This window comes from Pseudorca crassidens, chromosome 5, assembly GCF_039906515.1.
Source record: "Pseudorca crassidens isolate mPseCra1 chromosome 5, mPseCra1.hap1, whole genome shotgun sequence".
In the NCBI taxonomy this organism is placed as follows: domain Eukaryota; kingdom Metazoa; phylum Chordata; class Mammalia; order Artiodactyla; family Delphinidae; genus Pseudorca; species Pseudorca crassidens.
In genome coordinates, this window is record NC_090300.1 from 104,667,933 (window position 1) to 104,688,898 (window position 20,966).

The following is a 20,966-nucleotide window of genomic DNA, read 5'->3' on the forward strand; positions in this document are numbered from 1 at the left end:
ATCTATATTTTCAATCAATAGAAGCCTCATTCAAAGGGATTCTTCATACCATAGCTAAGTAAATTCAAGTTTTATATTAGTACATAAATTTACTGAGTGAACTCCAAGGTTATGCTGAGGATCACATTTTTAAGTCTACTTTATTCCTAAGAAGTCAGGCTGAGAGATAGAATGCTGATGCCTTCAGGGTTATGTTCTCTGTATGGGTAGGACCCAACAAATGAACAGTAATCTTTTAGTTTCTCCTGTTTAAGGCTGTGAGAAGTTATAATTAGACAAATAAATAAAGAATCATAAAAAGTAGCAGCTGGGCTTCCCTAGTGGCGCAGTGGTTGAGAGCCCGCCTGCCGATGCAGGGGACACGGGTTCGTGCCCCGTTGGGGAAGGTCCCACATGCCGCGGAGCGGCTAGGCCCGTGAGCCATGGCCGCTGAGCCTGTGCGTCCGGAGCCTGTGCTCGGCAACGGGAGAGGCCACAACAGTGAGAGACCCGAGTACCGCAAAAAAAAAAAAAAAAAAAGCAGCAGCCATCAGAGGCAATCTTTGTGCTCAAAATAATAAGTATCAGTCTCACAGTCATATAGTTTCAGAATTGGAGATTAATATAGAGATCCTTAACATTATTTCTTTACCCCTGCCTGAATTTCCACTTAAAAATAATATCTCTGACGTGGGGCCCCCCATTTTAGCTTAATGGTAATTTTTAATGCTTCTCAAAGCAACACACTCCATTTTTTGGGAAACATATCCTTTCTGGTATGCAACTGAAATTTCACAACTACCCATATTATTTGGGCTTTTACACTTACCCCAAGGCTTACTACTGGCTGTGCCTTTTAACCTTCTGACACACAACCTAGCCAGAGTCACATACAACCCAAGAGCAAATAAAAAGTTACTCAATATATTTACTCATTTATAGGTGAATTACTTCTGGCATGTCTGCTTCTCACCTTTTGCATCAAATCTTCTGGCTAATCAGAATCTTTCCGACACAATATTTGCTTTTGTATCCAAGTCTCTCTCTTCCTAATCTCACGTGGATTTAACACTTACTTGAAGGGTTTTTAACCAAACCTCTCAGTGATTCTGGACTCAAACCTGACCTAGTTCAGTGTCCTAGATCACTTGTCAATTAGCAGAGGAAAATATCTGATTTGTCTGCTGACACTTTTCAAATGACTTTAAGATAGCTGTCCTTATTTACCCCTAATGCCAATGATTTTTTCCACTAGGCACGTTATCCAAATAAGTTCTATACTGGTTAATAAGCTCTGCGTGCAAATGACTTATAAATCTAGATTAATACATCTACTTGAAAGCACTACCTGCACTTAAAATTCGACCTGACCCAACAAGTGCATTATTTTACCACAAATCTGGTATTCTTCCTAATTGCTCTGTTAACAGAGCATTAACAGCCATGCTTTCTCCAACTTAAATTGCTAGGATAACGATTCACTGCTCCCAGGTGCTTATTCTAATAACCTCCTAGCTAGTCTCCCTGCTTCTAATCTGTTACCTTCAACCTATTTTCGACACAGTAGCCACAGCGATCTTGTTAACACACAAATCAAATCCTGACATTTCTCTGATGAAAGCTGTCCAATGGATCCTGTCTCCCACTGAGTAAAAACCAAAGCCCTTATACTGGCCTTAGACAGGAGGTAGCTCTCCAGCACCTCCCTGACCTTGTCTCCCATCATTCAATCCTCCCAGTCCCACTGGCCCTGATGTTCTTCCAACCTGCATCTGCCTCAGGGTATTTGTTCTTGCCATTCCTTCTACCAGGAAAAATTGTCCCTCATATACCTCTAGGGCTGCTTCCCTCACCTCTTTCACGTCCTCACTCAAATATCACCTTCACACCTTTTCTGACGACTTTATATAAAAATGCCCCCCCCACTTCCTATTCCCTCTTCACTGCTTTGTGTCTCTCGATAACATTTATTTCCTAACTTATTATACATTATTAGTGTTTTTTGTTCATTAGCTGTGTCTCCCCACTAGAAACAAGCTCTTTGAGAGCACAGATTTTTGCCTGAGTTTATTCACTGTTTTATATTCAGTACCTGCCAATCAATAAATATTTATCAAATGAATGGATGCCCTGTGTACAGTATATACATGTTAGGGTTCTACTGATTTGACCCCTACAGTTTTTCTCCCATCAATCTCATCCATTACCGATGTCACAGCTCAGAATCACATCACATTTTACTGGAACTACTGTCTTCCTCATGAAGTCTCCCACTAATCTAACACATCCCAAATTCTATTGAAAGAATAATCTTTACATTCAACTAACTTTAATGCCATTGTTCAACAAATAAAGGCACAACTACATAATGTGACATTCAAGATTCTTTTAATTTGACCCCTGGATGATATATTCAAGCCACTTGTAAATATGTCTCTCAATTTTTCACCTCTATGCCTTTGCTCACATGTAGTTTCCTTCACCCACAACACCTCTCACTCCAGTCCCTGCTTATGAAACCCTATCTTTCCATCAAGTCACTACTCAATTACTACATTCTAAGTGTTTTATTCTTTCAGCCAAAAATAATTTAGATTTGCCCACAGCACAACTAAATCTGCTTGTTGAAGCTTTCCTATTAATTTATAAACTCTTTACCTAGAGTGTCAAAATAAAGCCTCATCTTAGGCAGTCATTATGTTTGTTTTATTGAATTACTTATGTGTTCCATATTTGCATATTTATTTATTTATTTATTTGGCTGCGCCGGGTCTCAGTTGCGGCATGCATGTGGGATCTAGTTCCCCGACCAAGGATCAAAGCCAGCCCCCCTGCATTGGGAGTGTGGAGACTTAACTGCTGGACCACCAGGGAAGTCCCTGTATTCTTTTTTATTTTCACAAAAACACACTTTATCTCTTTATCAACTATACTGATCAAGCTAAAACATGATATCTCTATCACACAGTAGAGTTGTGTGATAAACATTAAAGAATTCCATTAAAGTAGACATTGATCAATTTTTCAACAGTCCTGGAGCTTGATTATTTCTTCATTTGTCTGTAAGGCTATTGGGAATGACTGCCAATGTCTTGCTGAAATTGACACCAACTATAGCATTTCTCCAGCAACTCTTTAAGAAGGAAAATTAAATTACCTTGATAAGCCTTGTTTTCAGTGAACTTATATTTCCAATGATCCCTGCTTCTTTCCTTCCAACTGAAGTTACGTAAACCAATTATTTAATAAGCCATCCTACCATTTTACATATTGTATATTAGTTAGATTCAAGCACATTGCACTGCAGATTTAATTTTTTAAATAACCTGCACAAAGTTTTCCCATCTCTAATACAAAGTTGCACATCTCATATGATATGAGCTACAAATCCCTTCAATCAGAATGTGGATAGTATTTTCCATTTTTAATGGTTTCTTATATTCTTAGAGAACCTCAGATACTGATTAAATCAGTATGTTCAATATTTTTCCTTATAGTATATCTTGATGGGTCTTATTTAAGAAATTCATATGTATCCTATCATCATACAATACACAAATGCAAATCCAGGTTGACAGAAACTTAATAAGAAAATCAAATATGTCAAAACACTTAAAATAATATGTAGAGTACCTATAATGGTAGGATACATATGGATTTCTTAAACAGGATCAAGCAAGATGAACTTTAAATACTTTGAACTGAATTACTCATTCAGACAAATGGTATATTAGTTTGTCAACATTTATGATATACATTTATATATTTTGAGTAGTGAAGGCTCTCATCAATGAATACAGTATATTTATCTACTTAGGTTTCATTTTTTGACCTTTACTAATGTTTTATAATTATTTTCTAAAGATTTTGCAGGGCTTGTTTTATCTTTTCCTAGGATCCCTATAGTTTTTGATGATTTTTCTAAATTGACTCTTTCAATTATAATTTCTAATGCTTCTTGTTGGTAGATAGAAACTACTGGCTTTTGTAAATTGAAACTGTTCAGTGAAACTGTGAAACTGTTGCACTCTCATTGATTTATATAGATTATTGCTCTATTACCTTGGATTTTCTATACAGATAATGCTATCTCTGAATAGCAACCTTGTATCTTCCTTTCCATTCTTAAATGTTTTCTATCCTTAGAAGGAGGGCATCTAGCAAAATTCTGAACAAAATAATGACAGTGGGTATCTTGTCAAGTCCCTCACCTAGAGTTTCACAATAATGTATATTTATTCAACTATAAAAAACACAAGGACAAAGCATATCATCTTTGTATAATGGGACTATGGGTAATGTTTTCTTACTATTCTCTATTCATAAAATTTCTAAAAAATTTATGTATTTCTTTTTAATCAGAAAATTGGGGATTTAGAATTTCAAACTATATTTACCTATATTTTTCGGTGTTATTTGTGATAATGTTATTTTGAGTATTTTTGACTTTGATTTTGATTAAGAAGAAGGAAAATCAAGGAAGGCAAAGAAAAATGAAATGGATAAAGCAGATTAGTGCTTCACACCCTCCATAAAAAGTGTCCAATAAATATTGACGGTGTGATTTTTGCTCTATCCTATTTATGGTAATTTATCATTTTGTGACATTCCAACTCTTCTTAATCATATTGTAATTAGCTTTGCGTGTAGCCATCTGCCAGGGAAACAATCTTGATTGAATTCTACAGGGTATGAAATATCAGTATCAGACATTTGCTTAAAAAATGGTACATTTGAGAAAGAGAATCTACATTTTTTAAACTACATTCACTACATGATGTTTTAGACATCATGTTAGATATCACATTAAATTAAATAGCATAATTTACTAAAACATGTGCATCCAAATTTAGCCATGAAATACATTAAATGCCATTCATACAATATTAGACATTGAAATATGGCCATAACTACATATTTAAACTTCAACATATTCAAATTGGATAAAATTCTTCACAATAAAGGATTTTTCTATAAGTTTATCTGCATGAGAAAAGTTATTTTCTTAAGAATGTCTAAAGACTAATTTTTTTTTAGTTAGACAAAGTTCTTAGTATTTAGCTTAATACATTCACTTTAATTTAAAAAAAAAAAGCTGGGGTCACCAAACTTTTTGTAGTTTATTCCATCTTTTCATTATATTTTCTGTATCCCTAAACTCTAAGGTATAGTCCAACAATTATCTGAAAGTCAAAAGCCAATTAAGTCCTTGTGTCACACACAAGCCCAGAGATTTTTGTTTGAAATTTTGTAGTTTACCTGGTTTATTGATCCATTTTTTCTTTCTTTCTTTCATTCCTTTCTCCCCTCCTCCCTTTGTTCTTTCTCTCCTTCCTTCTTTTATTCATTAAGCATTTTAATAGGCACCTTAATGTTAGGTTGAGATTTAGAGACCTTCACTAGTTAGAAAGAAGTTGCCATTGCCAGTGAAGTCTGAGCACATCCAAAGAAGTCCATTATTTGTCACTTACCAGATATTTCACCTTAGGAAAACTGTACAATGATTAAAAAATATCTGTTTTCTCATGTAAAAAACGTTTGAGACAACCAGCCTTACAGAATTTAGACTATTAAATTCAATCAGGTATGTAAAAGCACAGAGCACCACACATGGCATATAGAAGTTGATTAATTGAAAGTAAATTCCATCTTCTTGCTCAGAGTGGTTGATTAATAAAGAAATAATTATATTCAATGTGAAACATTTTAAGATTGTGGCATGAGCAAAATGCTAATGAAACACAGAAGAAGAAATACCTAAATCTTTCTGCATAAGATAGGTTATAAATATTTGGCTGAATCCTAAAGGATAAGTAGGACTTTGCCAAATGAAGCAAGACTGGGCAGGTATTCCACATGTGGAAAACAGTATCTACAATATATGGAGCTTAAAACTATAATGAATATACAGAGACTAATGTGGCTGGAGGGTAGGAAGCCTTGGGTAGGAAGGAAGGAAGGGTAGGAAGTAGGAAGAGCTTATGTGGGGAAATAGTCTGTGAAAAAGCATGAATGTCATACTAAGGAACTGAGTGTTGTATATGGATCAGGGAATTCCAACCAGCATGGATACAGATCCCTGCAGCCATCAAGGCTTTTGGCAGGGCCTGGGGCAGCCCTTGGGGTCAATCACCTCTAGCAACATACAGGCTGAACAGAAAAATATATTTTCTGAACAGAAACTTTGCTGAACAGAAAATATATTTTCTTTGTGTTCCAGGATATTAAAGAGACTTAGAAACATCTATACTATCCTTGTAATAAATATATTGGGTTTTATACTTGTTAAATTTTAGATGTTTTATCTTAACTGGACATTGGAAAAAGCAATCGACGTTGAGGAGTCAAGTGAAAAAGTCACAAATAAAGGTGTGAGGGTGGAAGTGAAATGATCCAGATGAAGAGCCTGCTTTGAAAAGGGGGATTATGCTGTAGTCCCTGCAGTTTGGTACAAAATCAGTTAGTGCCTCTTAGTATCTGCTGAAGAATATCAGCACAGAAAATGCCTCTTTTCTTGGAAAGGTCTTCCATGGTTCCTGATACAGACAGTGACCCACTTACATTTTACAAGTGTCTATTTATTTCTGCCCAGAGGATTAGGGTATCCTTCTGGGATATGTGGCTAAACATAGTTCCAAAAGGGGAGGAGCAGGCAGCTCTGGTTTGGGTATTCACAGCTGACTGGCTGTTCCTGCCAAGAGAGAGTTGGCTTGTCTGTGGAGCTGCTGCTGAGCTATTACACCTTCCTCTTCTCCTAACATAAGGCTGAGGGCTAAGCTAGTTTACCTTTGGCTCATGATTTCCAAAAGGTAAGACTCTTGGGTCAATTCCACATATTTAAGAATTTCAAAAACAAAGAACAAAAATCTAGCCTGCTTTACCTAAAAAAAAAATGTTACAAGATTAAACAAAAAAGGATGAAGTGCAAGATCAAAGCAGTATTCATGTGAGTCAGTGGCTGCAGCAGGGAGCTGTTTCACTTTGCCACTCTGCTATTACAGCTACCTTTTTGCTACCTACTGTCTGCTCTGAGAGCTCACCCGCTGAGATCAAGCTGGCAGGGAGCTACACTGCCAGGCCAGGTCATCGTATCAGGCCCTATGCTGCCTGCTATAGAGAATATGAGCAGTATGGGAGTTGTCAAGATTTTAGTTTGATCTGATTGTACACAGGGCAGTACATCTGATCTTACTGTTCATATTTGGATGTGGACAAGTGTTTGCTTTTATACTCAAAGCCTACTCTGAGATTCAAAATGTCCACAGTCCCTCCTGCTGAGTAACCTTGCCTGCTTCAAAAACTGGGGAGTTATCTATTGGCTGGAACCAAGGATGGATCTATGGGGAAGCAAACACCTAGCACTGGTGTTCCAGTCCAACTGAAAGTTCTGAAACATGGAGAGTCAGATAAAAAATGTGTAGGTGTGAGAACAGGCAGTCCTAGGAAAGGGCACCCTCTCCTAGGAGATTTATATCTGGGTTACAAACAGGGCAAAATTCTCCCAAATGATATAATTTACTTTACACCATTACACATATACCATTACAAAGGAGCAGCCAGTGCTTCCAGGAGTAATATCCAATACACTCAAACTTCTCAGCTCCATTTGCAACCCCAGGCATTAAATCAGAGGGACAAGGACTGGCAAGATCCAGGGAGGGTCTCTGATTTCAAGGAGTTAAATAATGGTCACGTGGCAATTATAATACAAAAATATGGGATAAATGCTCTAAATGAGGTATGGATGTAATATTGTAGGACTGCAAAGGACCAATGAGAAAGTCAGCCTAGTAGTGGTGGGATCATCTATTTGGATGCTTTTGCCTAAGAATTCTTGGCACAGAGAAAAGAAAAGAAACTAAAGACAGTATGCTAATTCATTTCAAGCTTTTATAAACAAACAAAAATAGAAACAGAAAGTAATGGGGGGGAATGAGAAAGTTCTCTGAATAAAGGCTATTAGAATTCTTGCATATACAGATCCTTTGGTGTGTTCCTTTCAAAAGTGTCAGCATTAAATTCTAAACATCATGGGTACAATATATTTACCAATGATATGTAAAATTTTGAATCCATGGGCATACATAAAATATAGGTAAGACTCAGAGAACAAATGGTTAATTTAATTTCCCCACTCCTTCATAAACAACTGCATCACTTCTCTGGTGTTACAGATTATAAAATAAATGATCTCTGAAGGATTTGACATAGTTAAAGAATTAAATTATTTTATTTCAGGAATCATCTCCAGGGAGAATGAGAATCCTTGGATCGTTATAGCTGTGTTAAAATCAGCTGGGATTGATCAGAGAAAGAGAGTTGAAATAATAATACAGAAAACACTCCAAAGAGTTCAAATTCCCATAACATGAAGAATTCATAAGAAGCTTGTCTATCCTTAAAAGCAAAGGCCATGGTAAGTTGAAAATGGCTTGTACACCTTAATCAAGAGCTATTATCTTTTGTTTTTTTCTTACTTTAACAACTTATTTTGATATAAAATCTCAGACATAATAAAATTGTTTTATGTTATGAAATATGATCTGTATTTAGGATATTGATTCAAAGTCCTTATCAAAATTCCCATTGTATGATATTAGCTCATTTGTATGATGAGTATATTTTAATTAGTATCTCCCCATACTTTTTGAGACTTGAGACCCAAATGGATAGCATCTGAAAATTATTAAAAATAAAGACAATAAGAGTTGAGAATGCCTAAGTTTTTTATTTCCAAGAGGACATCAAGAATTCAGTGCCGACAAGTGTATATATTTGTAATATTGATAAACAGCATCATCACCATTATTATTATAATTATCAGATGTGGTTCTCATTTTAACTACCATTCTTTCCACTGGAGTCGATAGTATATCTCAAACAACAGGCTGATAGATCAAGTTTTGAGTTGTTCTCTTTCTCTTTTCTGAGTCATGTTGTCTCTTCATTGTCTTCTGCAGTTTTATTGAACTTGGTAGTGTAAAGGTTACAAGGGCTCTCTCTGAGGCTGTAATTTGCTCAGTATCCAATTATATCACAAAGACTGCCTAACTGCTTACTTCAAAATGTCCCCTGGCTGCAACAAAACAGCCAGGATCTAAAGCTATAAACATGTAGCAAACAGCTGCCACTTTTTCTCTTAACTCTTTACTATCTGCTACACATAAAGTTTATGTAGACATGCATTTAAAAACCATCTTATTTCTTCAGGATATTTGAAACTAAAATCTAAAAGTAAAATGCTCAAAATTGAGAAATTTTTGAAGTCAAACAAAATGCATACACTCATAATATTCTACTATCTCCTATTTTAAAAATAAATGTTTCCATGACTCATAATCCATTCCAACTAATTATTTCTCCTTTTCCATAATTTTTCTATTGATATTATCTTTACTTCCTCATCTTCCATTTTTCAATCTACTACAACATGGTTGTGTCTCTACCACTCCCTAAATTTTATTTTAAACTCATCTAATTGAATCCTGTAAGTTGCAAATTCCAATGGACCATTTATCCCCAAATTTCACTTTAATTGACTTTTTCAGTGCTCAACATAAACATGCTTGAAATTTTTTCCCTTCATACACTTCAGTGTGACCATGCCTGACTGTTTTCTCTCTTTCTTCACTAACTCTCCCTTTCCAGTTTTCCTCCTAAATCCTTCTAATTGTCAGCTAAGCCATCTTCTCTTTCTCTATACTCTCTCCCTAACCGAGCACATCAATTCCCAAATTTAAAGACTATCTCTATGTTGTTGACTATTAGGTAAAAACTTCCAGTGTGTATAGACTGTTACATACAATTCTGTATCTCCATTTTATTGCTTTAGTACAGTCTCACATTTAACATGCCCACCATTAACCTCTTTTCTCCTAAAACCAGTTTTTTTCACCGCCTTCTGGCATCATATACTTGATTTCTCCCATTTTCTCCACTTACCTAATATTCAATACAACTGCAAACTCTACATTCCACTCCCTGACTACTAAATTGAATCATCTGCAAATACTATCTCAGAAATATCTCCTCTTTTCTTTACTGCCACTACCCTTGTCCTATCCAGTATGATCTCTCCTCCAGTCTAACTGGTTTCCCTGCTTCCTTTCTTGTCTCTTATAATCCACTATCCTTTCATCAAATCATATCACTCCCCACCCTCACGCCCACCCTCCACCATTTACAATCCTTCAGTGATTTCCCATCATACTCAGAACAAAATCCAAACTTCCTAGCATAGTATATAAATCCTATGTGATCTCACCCTGTCTTATCCTTTCAACTTTCTCTTTCACTCACACAATTACTCACTGTACTTCTGACATCAGTATTCTCCTGGAAAAGTCAAATATATCTTGCCTAAAGGTCTCTGCACGTGATGATATTCTCTCCACTGATATACTTTGCTAGCAGCCCCTTCATATTCTTCAGATTTCAGGCAAACTGGCACATGATCAAAGAAGTCTTTCCTAACTATTCCCAAGTTTAGACCCCTAATTATTCTCTATTTCATGTCTTTATACTTCATAGAAATTTTCAAGTCATTGTGATTTTTCTGTAAGTATGTATATATGTGTAACTCCCCCATGGAAATATAAGATCCTTGAGGGTAGGAACTATCTGTCTTACCATTCTTTTTCTTAGTAACTAGCACAGTTCAGGTACATAGTAGATGCTTTAACACATTTGGTTAAGCTATCTACTATTTAGTTTGCTTAAATACAATTTTTAACTCTATTGTAGTTTTAATTGTTTATGAACAAAGTTAAATGTTTTGTGTATTGAAATCTCAGTATTAGAGGTTGAAGGGGAGCAAAATATCCCATCCACAAATGTGCCACTTCGGCACTGAATTATTTTGAGCTGAGGTCAACTAAGACCCAGCAGACTCAAGAAAAACCTTTTACCTCTTTCTTAACTATCTAAAAGAATTTAGATAGGGGGTCTGGCCCAGAAAGAGAGCTATTAACAGAGATAGCTTTTTTATCTGAATGACTTATCTGTATAGCAGGGCAAATATCTAACTACCAAACATCTGCTCTTCTTATTATCCTATGAATTACCTTCTTCCCCTTTGAGGCCCAAGGCCCTGTCTCATTCCTTAGCTCAGGATGGCATGTAAGCCTCAACTGCTGACTTGCCTTTGGGTCACATATTTTTATGGGGCTCCTGGACATAAGTAATTAAATTTTTTTTTCTCCTATTAATCTCTTATGTCAATTTAATTAACAGACCAGCCAAAAGAACCTAGAAGAGGAGACGGAAAAGTTTTCCTCCCTTACAAGGTACGCTTAAAAATCTCATGATGATCTATTATATCACAAAAAACTGTTTACCATGACATTATGGTAAAGCATTTCAAATATATTTGGTTAAAACTGTTTTCAAGAAACAAAGCCTAAGACAGGCTTCTAAGGGAAGTGAAAGAATCAAGACAGGACAGGAAAAGGAGCAATGCAAGGATGTGGTCTCAGTTACAGTCTAGCTTTAGCTGAATTCCACAAGGAACTATAGAACATGAATTACACCAGAGTTTTTCTTACTTTAAAGGAAAGGGTCTAGCTTTTGAAACCCCATGTCAATTCATTGACGACTATGGGTTTCTCCAGGGCGTAGTAGGGGACATAGCTTCCTTGGACATGCAGCTCCCAGCCAAGCACAATTCTTGGAGAAGGGAAGAGCTATGAGCCATTGGCAGCAAACACTCAGCAGCTAAGGAATGGGTGCACTTGCTCAGTAAACAGGATATGGTCAGGGAGGACATCTAGAGTGCCATTACAGACACTTTTTATTTTAAACGATCATCTGATATGATTATTAGTCCTGTTTGATAATGATGAAATTAAATGTAAAACTTTATATGATTAGTTCAAGAGAAAACTCAAGCACAGGGTACTGCCCAAAATGGAACCCAGGACTTTCACTCTAAAACCAAGTCTTTTATCCATTGAATCCTGCTTTGTACATGCAAAGGGAATCATAAAGAATTGAAGAACCTCCAAGCTGTGGGACAGAAACATTACTCGGTTGCCAATGACATCTTTTTAAGTTAGGTAAGGAAATCACAAGAAATATTAAAATGTAAAAACATTCATGATTCAGTTTTTAATAGAGATTTTGTTCTGCTCATCATAAAGAAAAGCATCATATTAATAATGGAGATAAAACTAGGTAGCATCCATTTGATGTTTACAACATGACTACAATTATGCTAAAATCTTTGAAGGTATTTTCATATTTAATACTCTCTATAGCCCAACAGGATAGATACTATTGCTGTTCCTATAGATGAAAAAATAAACTACAAAATTTTTTGTCTTGCTCAAAGTCATAAGCTGGGAATTAGCATATTTGGACTTGAACCCAAGTCAGTCTGACACTAGATTTTGTGTTACTAATCAATGCCACTGGCAAAATGAATTAATATATCTAATTCTAAATATAACAAAATGACTCCATTTCTAGGACAAAAGTCTTATGAGAGAAAAATAGAACAAAAATATCTTAGAAAGTGATAAAACAATTAATGACATAATCCACACTGTACTTTTGAAGTCATCCTAATTATTGAAATACAGTAAGGGTTAAATCAAAGCACTATCATATATCTTGTCACAACAAATGAAAAATTCAGATACATAGCAAGAGACTGAAGAAGAGAAAAACAGATGTAACTCTAAAAGGCAAAATCTGACAACAAATGAAGAAATATCCAACTTTACAGATAGAAAGTTGAGAATATAAAGAAAATCATTTTGAAATATGGAATATGCTACAAAAATCCTGTAATTTTCAAGGTTAAATTCCCAACAATAGAACTATACATAAAAATATTTTTATCATTAAGGCACAATCCATTTCTTTAAATATATCCAGTCCTTTTTTTAAATGGAATCTTAAGGGCTGTTATCACAGATTTCTAAATACATGAATCAAATATTAAATAACAAAGAATCAAGGAAAAGTAACATGATACTAGAAGAGGCATATCACTGGTTCAAAATATGCTTGGGGAGATATTAAGAAAGAAAAGAATGATAAAAGAGCAACAGGCAAAAAGTCCTAGTGGCTATAAAACTTATGTACCACTAGAGTTTACTTCTCAACTGTTCATTCTATACAAAAGAGAAATTTTATCTGCAGAGCATCCTGCTGAGGGACTTGAATTGCTGAAAAGGTAAGGCGCTCTCTCTAGCGTAAGAAAAAAGAAGAGAGGAGAAAGGCAGGGGAAAAGCAACCTAGGAGGGATAAGCCAAAATAACAGTGAAAATTGCTGGTGCTGTGGTCTTCTTTGGGGGAAAATTGGAGCGCTTTTGACCTATAGCAATATCCTATATAAAGAATTATTTCACTTGTTTCTCAAAGAATTTCGCTTGTATCTAAAAGGATTTTGCAGAAACTCTAAATCTTAACTGAGAGCAAAACAAGGAACATGGTGTTAAAAATAATGAATAGGATTTACATTTATTCTTAAATTATCCTGAGGAGTCTGGCATTATATTCTGGAGATATAATAGTAAGTGGAACTATGGCTACAATTTTATCTCTTTCAAAATAATTTTTAACACTCACACAATATAACAGTGGTCAAGGAATTTTTCAAACTGCATTTTGAAAAGCCTAAGTTGCTCTGAGGTCCCAGAAAAGTTCAAAGTGAAGTACAAGAGGACTTCTGCATCTGTTTTATATATTGCCATAAACAATTCAATTTGAAACCTAAAATCAGTGCTCAGGGTGGGGGGGGCATGTGCGCACACATTATTTTTAGTAGCCTGCTTATGTTACTTTGAAAATAACTGGTGTAGGTAATCTACTAACAATAAAAGCTAAACCTGGAAGATTTTAAGCAATCAGGTAAAGGGAAAGCCATCTGCTCAGACACAACTGAATTCTAGATGTTTTAAAACAACAATTCATTGCTGGAGGTAACTTCCAGCAAGGAATAATGCCTTTAAAAGAAAACATTTACCATCTCATTGTAGTTTTGATTTGCATTTCTCTAATGATTAGTGATGTTGAGCATTCTTTCATGTGTTTGTTGGCACTCTGTATATCTTCTTTGGAGAAATGTCTATTTAGGTCTTCTGCCCATTTTTGGATTGGGTTGTTTGTTCTTTTGTTATTAAGCTGCATGAGCTGCTTATAAATTCCTTAAAAAGCTACAAATAGAACTACCATATGACCCAGCAATCCCACTACTGGGCATATACCCTGAGAAAACCATAATTCAAAAAGAGTCATGTACCAAAATGTTCATTGCAGCTCTATTTACAATAGCCCAGAGATGGAAACAACCTAAGTGTCCATCATCGGATGAATGGATAAAGAAGATGTGGCACATATATACAATGGAGTATTACTCAGCCATAAAAAGAGACGAAATTGAGCTATTTGTAATGAGGTGGATAGACCTAGAGTCTGTCATACAGAGTGAAGTAAGTCAGAAAGAGAGAGACAAATACCGTATGCTAACACATATATATGGAATTTAAGAAAAAAAAAATGTCATGAAAAACCTAGGGGTGAAACAGGAATAAAGACACAGACTTACTAGAGAATGGACTTGAGGCTATGGGGAGGGGGTAGGGTAAACGGTGACAAAGCAATAAAGAGGCATGGACATGTATACACTACCAAACGTAAGGTAGATAGCTAGTGGGAAGCAGCCGCATAGCACAGGGAGATCAGCTCGGTGCTGTGTGACCGCCTGGAGGGGTGGGATAGGGAGGGTGGGAGGGAGGGTGACGCAAGCGGGAAGAGATATGGGAACATATGTATATATATAACTGATTCATTTTGTTGTGAAGCTGAAACTAACATACCATTGTAAAGCAATTATGCTCCAATAAAGATGTTTTAAAAAAAAAAAAAAAAAAAAAAACATTTACCAATGCAGAAACTAAAAGAAATTCTAATAGAATCTGAATCTTTTATTTAGAAAACTGTATGAACCATCACATTATACTAAATGGTGTTTTCATGGACAACAAATAGTTTTATATATTAAGTCTAAAAAAGATGAAAATATTGAGGTTGTGGTAAATGTACAGTCATGGCACTGATAATTACAAAGACTGTAAAACTCTCCCCAAGAAACAAAAGTAGAGTTTAGTTTGCTATATCTGTTCATATTAACATCTCATTAGAGGTCAGGAAGTAAAAAACTCATCACTAGGATCAGATGATTTTTTTCATACAAACATGAAATTATAATTCAGAATGAATTATACTTTCATTTTTAACAACAGGAGCAAATTGTGTCAGTTGAGAAAAGAATGCTCAAATTGAAACTTGTCAAGAAAGTGTTTTGTTTTTAAAGTAGCAACGTAGAAGGATTAGAACATAGGCTTAGAATACAATCTTAGTGCATGATACAGAGGGACAGAATTATGGTCAATAAGGTTAAAAATGAAGTAGACAATAACTAAGGTGAACCCCTTTAAATTCAAAGTCAGAGTTTTCTTTGTTTGTCTTTGGTTTCAGTTCATAATAATTCTTAGAAAATGTTATTTGATTTATAAAACCACAAGACACATATTTTATCATCAAGATTTTCATTACTTCATGGCTCCCCTGGTGGCGCAGTGGTTGAGAGCCCGCCTGCCGATGCAGGGGACACGGGTTCGTACCCCGGTCCGGGAAGATCCCACATGCCGTGGAGTGGCTGGGCTCATGAGCCATGACCACTGAGCCCGCGTGTCCGGAGCCTGTGTTCCACAACGGGAGAGGCCACAGCAGTGAGAGGCCGGCGTACCACAAAAAAAAAAAAGTTTTTCATTACTTCAGAAAGCACGTATTATAATTTGGGGGGGTGACTAGGCATGATAGCATATTTTTGCATTTTTAGAACTATGCAGCTCTGATTTGGGGCTTGTTTCTAATGCCATTTCCATAGTAATGAACTTGGGTTTTTCATTTGTCTTACATTTCAGGAATTAAGGGTTGTTTGTTTGTTTGTTTGGGGGAGTATCTGAATTGGCATTCCATACCATTATTTACTCTAGTTACTGGGTTAAGAAAATATTCAGTTTTCTGTAAAATATGGTCAGCATTATGATACTCTATCCAGTCAAGCACCATCATATGGCTGCTACTTTTTATGGTTAAAACTGGAGTGTTTTTATTTGTTTTCTTACTAGTGATCTTTAAATAATTTGTTTTAAATATTGCTTCTGGAATTTTCTTAAAGATCCATGATATATGTGATGATAGATTCAGGATTTTACTTCATTGCTTATTTGTGGTGATAGACTGACTACCTTTCACCTACACCATTAAAATTAAGTATTTCAATTTTTCCTAGATTAAATTTTGTCCATATAATTATCTACACATTTTCTTCAATGCAGAATGATCTGATTAACATCCGTGCACACACAGAACACTTTAACTATTTAAATTAAATATGCAACTTAATAAAACAGTGCACATAGTAAAAAGAGTAAATTGTGATCTCCTAAACCAATTCATACCACCCTTTCTGAAAACAGTGAGTCATCAACAGCCTCCTCACACAACTCCTTGCTCAGGATCTTCCATGTTCCTGACTTGAAGTACTGCCACATTCCTAAGAACCCCTCAACTTTTCTTCAAAGTTTCTCAGTCCCTGCTTTTACTCTGCATAACTTTTATAATAGGTGTAACCTAGTAACTGCAGTTCATCAGTATTCTCTAGCTCTTAAGATGTGAATTGGCCACATCATACTTTTTATTTTTTTTAATAAATTACACTCACACACACCCCACAATTCCAAAATTTAAAAGGTGGAAGTAGTAGGATTATAACCTTTGTTCTATGGGTCTAACTGGATTATGACAAGACATCAAAAAAGGTGTTTACTTGGGTTGCCAAACAGACTAGTTTCTACGGATAGAGTGCCTTAAAATAACATTATTAATAACACATTAAAAATGATTTTCCACTTCTGGTAAACTGGAAAATCATCATCACTTTTAAAGCTCTTTCAGAAATTACATTTAATTGTGAAGAGCACGGTAGTCATTCCTGAAAAAAAAATTAATTTTTCATTTTTTTCTTTAAAGAGAGAGGAGAGAGGGAGAGAGAAAGAATACTCCACTGCTAACCACTGTAGCTCAGATAATTCTTCTGAATGTTTTAGGTAATCACAACTATAATTTCCTACTTTGATATTCATGGTAACCACACCACCTATAAAGGAAAAGACTTTTTTTATTGAGCTCCTATTACTACCAGATACTATATTCAACAATTAATCTATATTGTCTCATTTAATCCTCCCAACAGTCATAAGGGAGAATAAGTATTATCTTCATCTTGCAAACTAGGAAACTCTTGTTTAAAGTGGTTAAATAAGTTCTACAAATTCACCCATGGAATAAAAACTACAATTTAGTTCTCCCCTATATACCACTAGTTACTAAATCAGTCTTCAGTTTTTTAATCTCCATACAAAATAAACCAGTTCCTCCAGTCATTCCTCGATGGACCAATAAAGAATGGTTAATCCTACCCTGTATGTACTCTCTAAATTATTTTTTTACTTCCCATTTTTGGAATACCCAACTAACAAATCAAAACTGTGTAATGATGCTGCACATGTTTAAAATGCTAGATAGTAACAAAGAAAATTTGGTCACTGACAGTTTTAATGGGAATTCTAGACACCCAGTTCCACTTTGGAACCAGAATATGGGAATCAGGAGTAAGTACGAAGGAAAGAAATGTGTGTCTGGATTGCATATCATTCTTTTTTTTTTTTTTTTTGCGGTTCGCGGGCCTCTCACTTTTGTGGCCTCTCCCGTTGCCGAGCACAGGCTCCAGACGCGCAGCCTCAGTGGCCACGGCTCACGGGCCCAGCCGCTCCGCGGCATGTGGGATCTTCCCGGACCGGGCCACGAACCCATGTTCCCTGCATTGGCAGGCGGACTCTCAACCACTGCGCCACCAGGGAAGCCCTGCATATCATTCTTGATTAAGAATTATTAGAAACAGAAATGGGTCATCAGCAAGATATTTTACCCTAACCACATAATAGTAGTTATGGCCACAAAGCGATGTTAATAAAAACAGACTTTCTTTAAAGACAGTATACCTCTGGGACAGAAGCTATTTCTTCATAGTGGTGAGAGGAACTGAGACTATTATAAAGCATTAGGAGGTTGGGTTTTGGTACATTAAACAAGCAACTGGATTCACTTATTTTCAGACAGAAGTTTCATTAACCTGTTAATGTTTATTCATGCTAATTCTTAACAGACTAAAAATAGCTGAATTTCTACTGAGACCACTATTCTTCAGGCAGCGTCAACACCTTCACTTGTAAGAAGCAGATATAAAGTTTCTCTGCCCAGTTTCAAACCACTAATGTCAGAAGCTTGTTTTTTTATCAACTCTCTCTCCCAACCAACTTACTTAATATCACACTCTCTCTCCTTCCTCCCTAGTAGGATTTTATATTTTTTATTAATTTTTTTTGAAATTTTGCATAATAATAACAGCTAACATGGCAAAAGGTTTATAAGGTCAGAGATGCTACACTAAATCCTCTCTGTACGTTATCTCACTTAATACTCAAAAACTTCATGACACAGGTACTGCTTTCTCCCGTTTTGCAATGACTGAACAGCTTACTCTTGTGAGTAGCAGAATTGAGCTTGGAACTCAGCCAGTCTGGAACTCTAGAGCTCACATACCTCATCACTAAACCACACTGCCACCTCTTAAAATTATACCTATGGAGGCAGCATTGCCAATTATATCATAACCAACTCCTTACAAAGAATTTCTGTTATACAAAAAAATTTCCATCTTGCAGTGATTTCAGAAACCAGAACGCTTGTCGTTGAAGAGTGGTTTGTTTTTTGGGTTTTGGTGTTTTCTAAAGATAATTTTTCAAATGAAACACATTAGAATCGAGTCACTTAAAATAATTTAACACTAAAATGGGAGGAAAAGAGAGGAAGCAATTAGTGAGCAGCTTGCAAAAGTTAACTCTTTGCTGGCAGAGACTGTGTCTTATTCAATGTGGTATCTTTGAATGTAACACTGGGCTCATAGAAGGTGAAATTTCAATGAAACATGTAAACAATTTCGTGATTTTGAAAATTTCAACTAGATTTTCTTAGATGTTTTAGATTCTAATTTTTAGATCCTCAAAGAAAAAAAATAAACAATAAACATTCCTGTGTTCATTCCACGTGTGGTTCAAATTCTTCATGTTTGAGAATATAAAATATTTATTTTTAGAATTTCTTTCAGATCAATTAGAAATAAAATATGTCAGGATATGTATGCAATTTTAAAGCTTAAAACTGATTTACTCATAATGCTTACTGTTTATAGTCATAAAAATGACAATGTTGTTTCCATCTCCGGGCTATTGTAAATAGAGCTGCAAGGAACATTTTGGTACATGACTCTTTTTGAATTATGGTTTTCTCAGGGTATATGCCCAGTAGTGGGATGGCTGGGTCATATGGTAGTTCTATTTGTAGTTTTTTAAGGAACCTCCATACTGTTCTCCATAGTGGCTGTACCAATTCACATTCCCACCAGCAGTGCAAGAGTGTTCCCTTTTCTCCACACCCTCTCCAGCATTTATTGTTTCTAGATTTTTTGATGATGGCCATTCTGACTGGTGTGAGATGATATCTCATTGTAGTTTTGATTTGCATTTCTCTAATGATTAATGATGTTGAGCATTCTTTCATGTGTTTGTTGGCAGTCTGTATATCTTATTTGGAGAAACGTCTATTTAGGTCTTCTGCCCATTTTTGGATTGGGTTGTTTGTTTTTTTGTTATTGAGCTGCATGAGCTGCTTGTAAATTTTGGAGGTTAATTCTTTGTCAGTTGCATCATTTGCAAATATTTTCTCCCATTCTGAGGGTTGTCTTTTTGTCTTGTTTATGGTTTCCTTTGCTGTGCAAAAGCTTTGAAGTTTCATTAGGTTCCATTTGTTTATTTTTGTTTTTATTCCCATTTCTCTAGGAGGTGGGTCAAAAAGGATCTTGCTGTGATTATCTCACAGAGTGTTCTGCCAATGTATGCTAACACATATATATGGAATTTAAGAAAAAAAAATGTCATGAAGAACCTAGGGGTAAGACAGGAATAAAGACACAGACCTACTAGAGAATGGACTTGAGGATATGGGGAGGGGGAAGGGCAAGCTGTGACAAAGTGAGAGAGTGACATGGACATATATACACTACCAAACGTAAAACAGATAGCTAGTAGGAAGCAGCCACATAGCACAGGGAGATTTGCTTGGTGGTTTGTGACCACCTAGAGGGGTGGAATAGGGAGGGTGGGAGGGAGAGAGACGCAAGAGGGAAGAGATATGGTAACATATGTATATGTATAACTGATCCACTTTGTTATAAAGCAGAAAGTAACACACCACTGTAAAGCAATTACACTCCAATAAAGATGTAAAAAAAAAAAATGACAATGTTTTTTATATGAAATCATAACAAGCTACAGTAGAGACCTGCTAATCACACCACCTTACCACCCTTTCCCACCACAGGGATCAATACTTTATTTTGGCTCTAACAGTTTCAAATAAGTAGATATTAAACGTATGGAAAATGTGTATTTTTCCATTTGAAAGAAACTGGTGTATAGTTGAAAAATTAGGGTCTTCTCCAATCTACCGTCTTTTCCCTACACTAGGTCTCAGTAGGATGAGAACAGCAGATGGGACCATCATAGAGTATGTTTATTTGTTTCAGGACTTTGATATGCAAATATCTGTTCTAAAAGAATGAGAAATGAACTGACCACCAGATATTCTCATAAGAGAATTTCTCCAAGTAAAAGAGAGAGAGAGAAAGAGAGAGGAGAGACTCTGAACTCTGAGAGGGATAAGCTTTGACATTTTACTTTCCTATGTAATATACTTAAATGTAAAAAATTGCCTCCATTAAAATGCATAAAAAAATCAGTTCCAGGGTATGTTGCAATAGATTCATTCTGCTAATCTTACAGATAATTCTTCACTCA

At 35.7% G+C, this 20,966-nt stretch overlaps 1 protein-coding gene and 1 long non-coding RNA gene across 5 annotated transcripts in view; one reads left to right on the plus strand and one right to left on the minus strand.

The window, feature by feature from the left end:
* The window catches only part of EPHA6 (EPH receptor A6), an 877,027-nt gene that overhangs the window by 692,136 nt on the left and 163,925 nt on the right, over positions 1 to 20,966 (minus strand). The window lies entirely within an intron of this gene.
* Positions 6,696 to 20,966, plus strand: part of LOC137225302 (uncharacterized) — a 36,414-nt gene continuing 22,143 nt past the window's right edge. Inside the window, exons 1-3 of the long non-coding RNA XR_010943769.1 lie at positions 6,696 to 6,788; positions 8,218 to 8,395; positions 11,212 to 11,264. This is a non-coding gene — a long non-coding RNA (uncharacterized lncRNA). The remainder of the gene's footprint in view (positions 6,789 to 8,217; positions 8,396 to 11,211; positions 11,265 to 20,966) is intronic.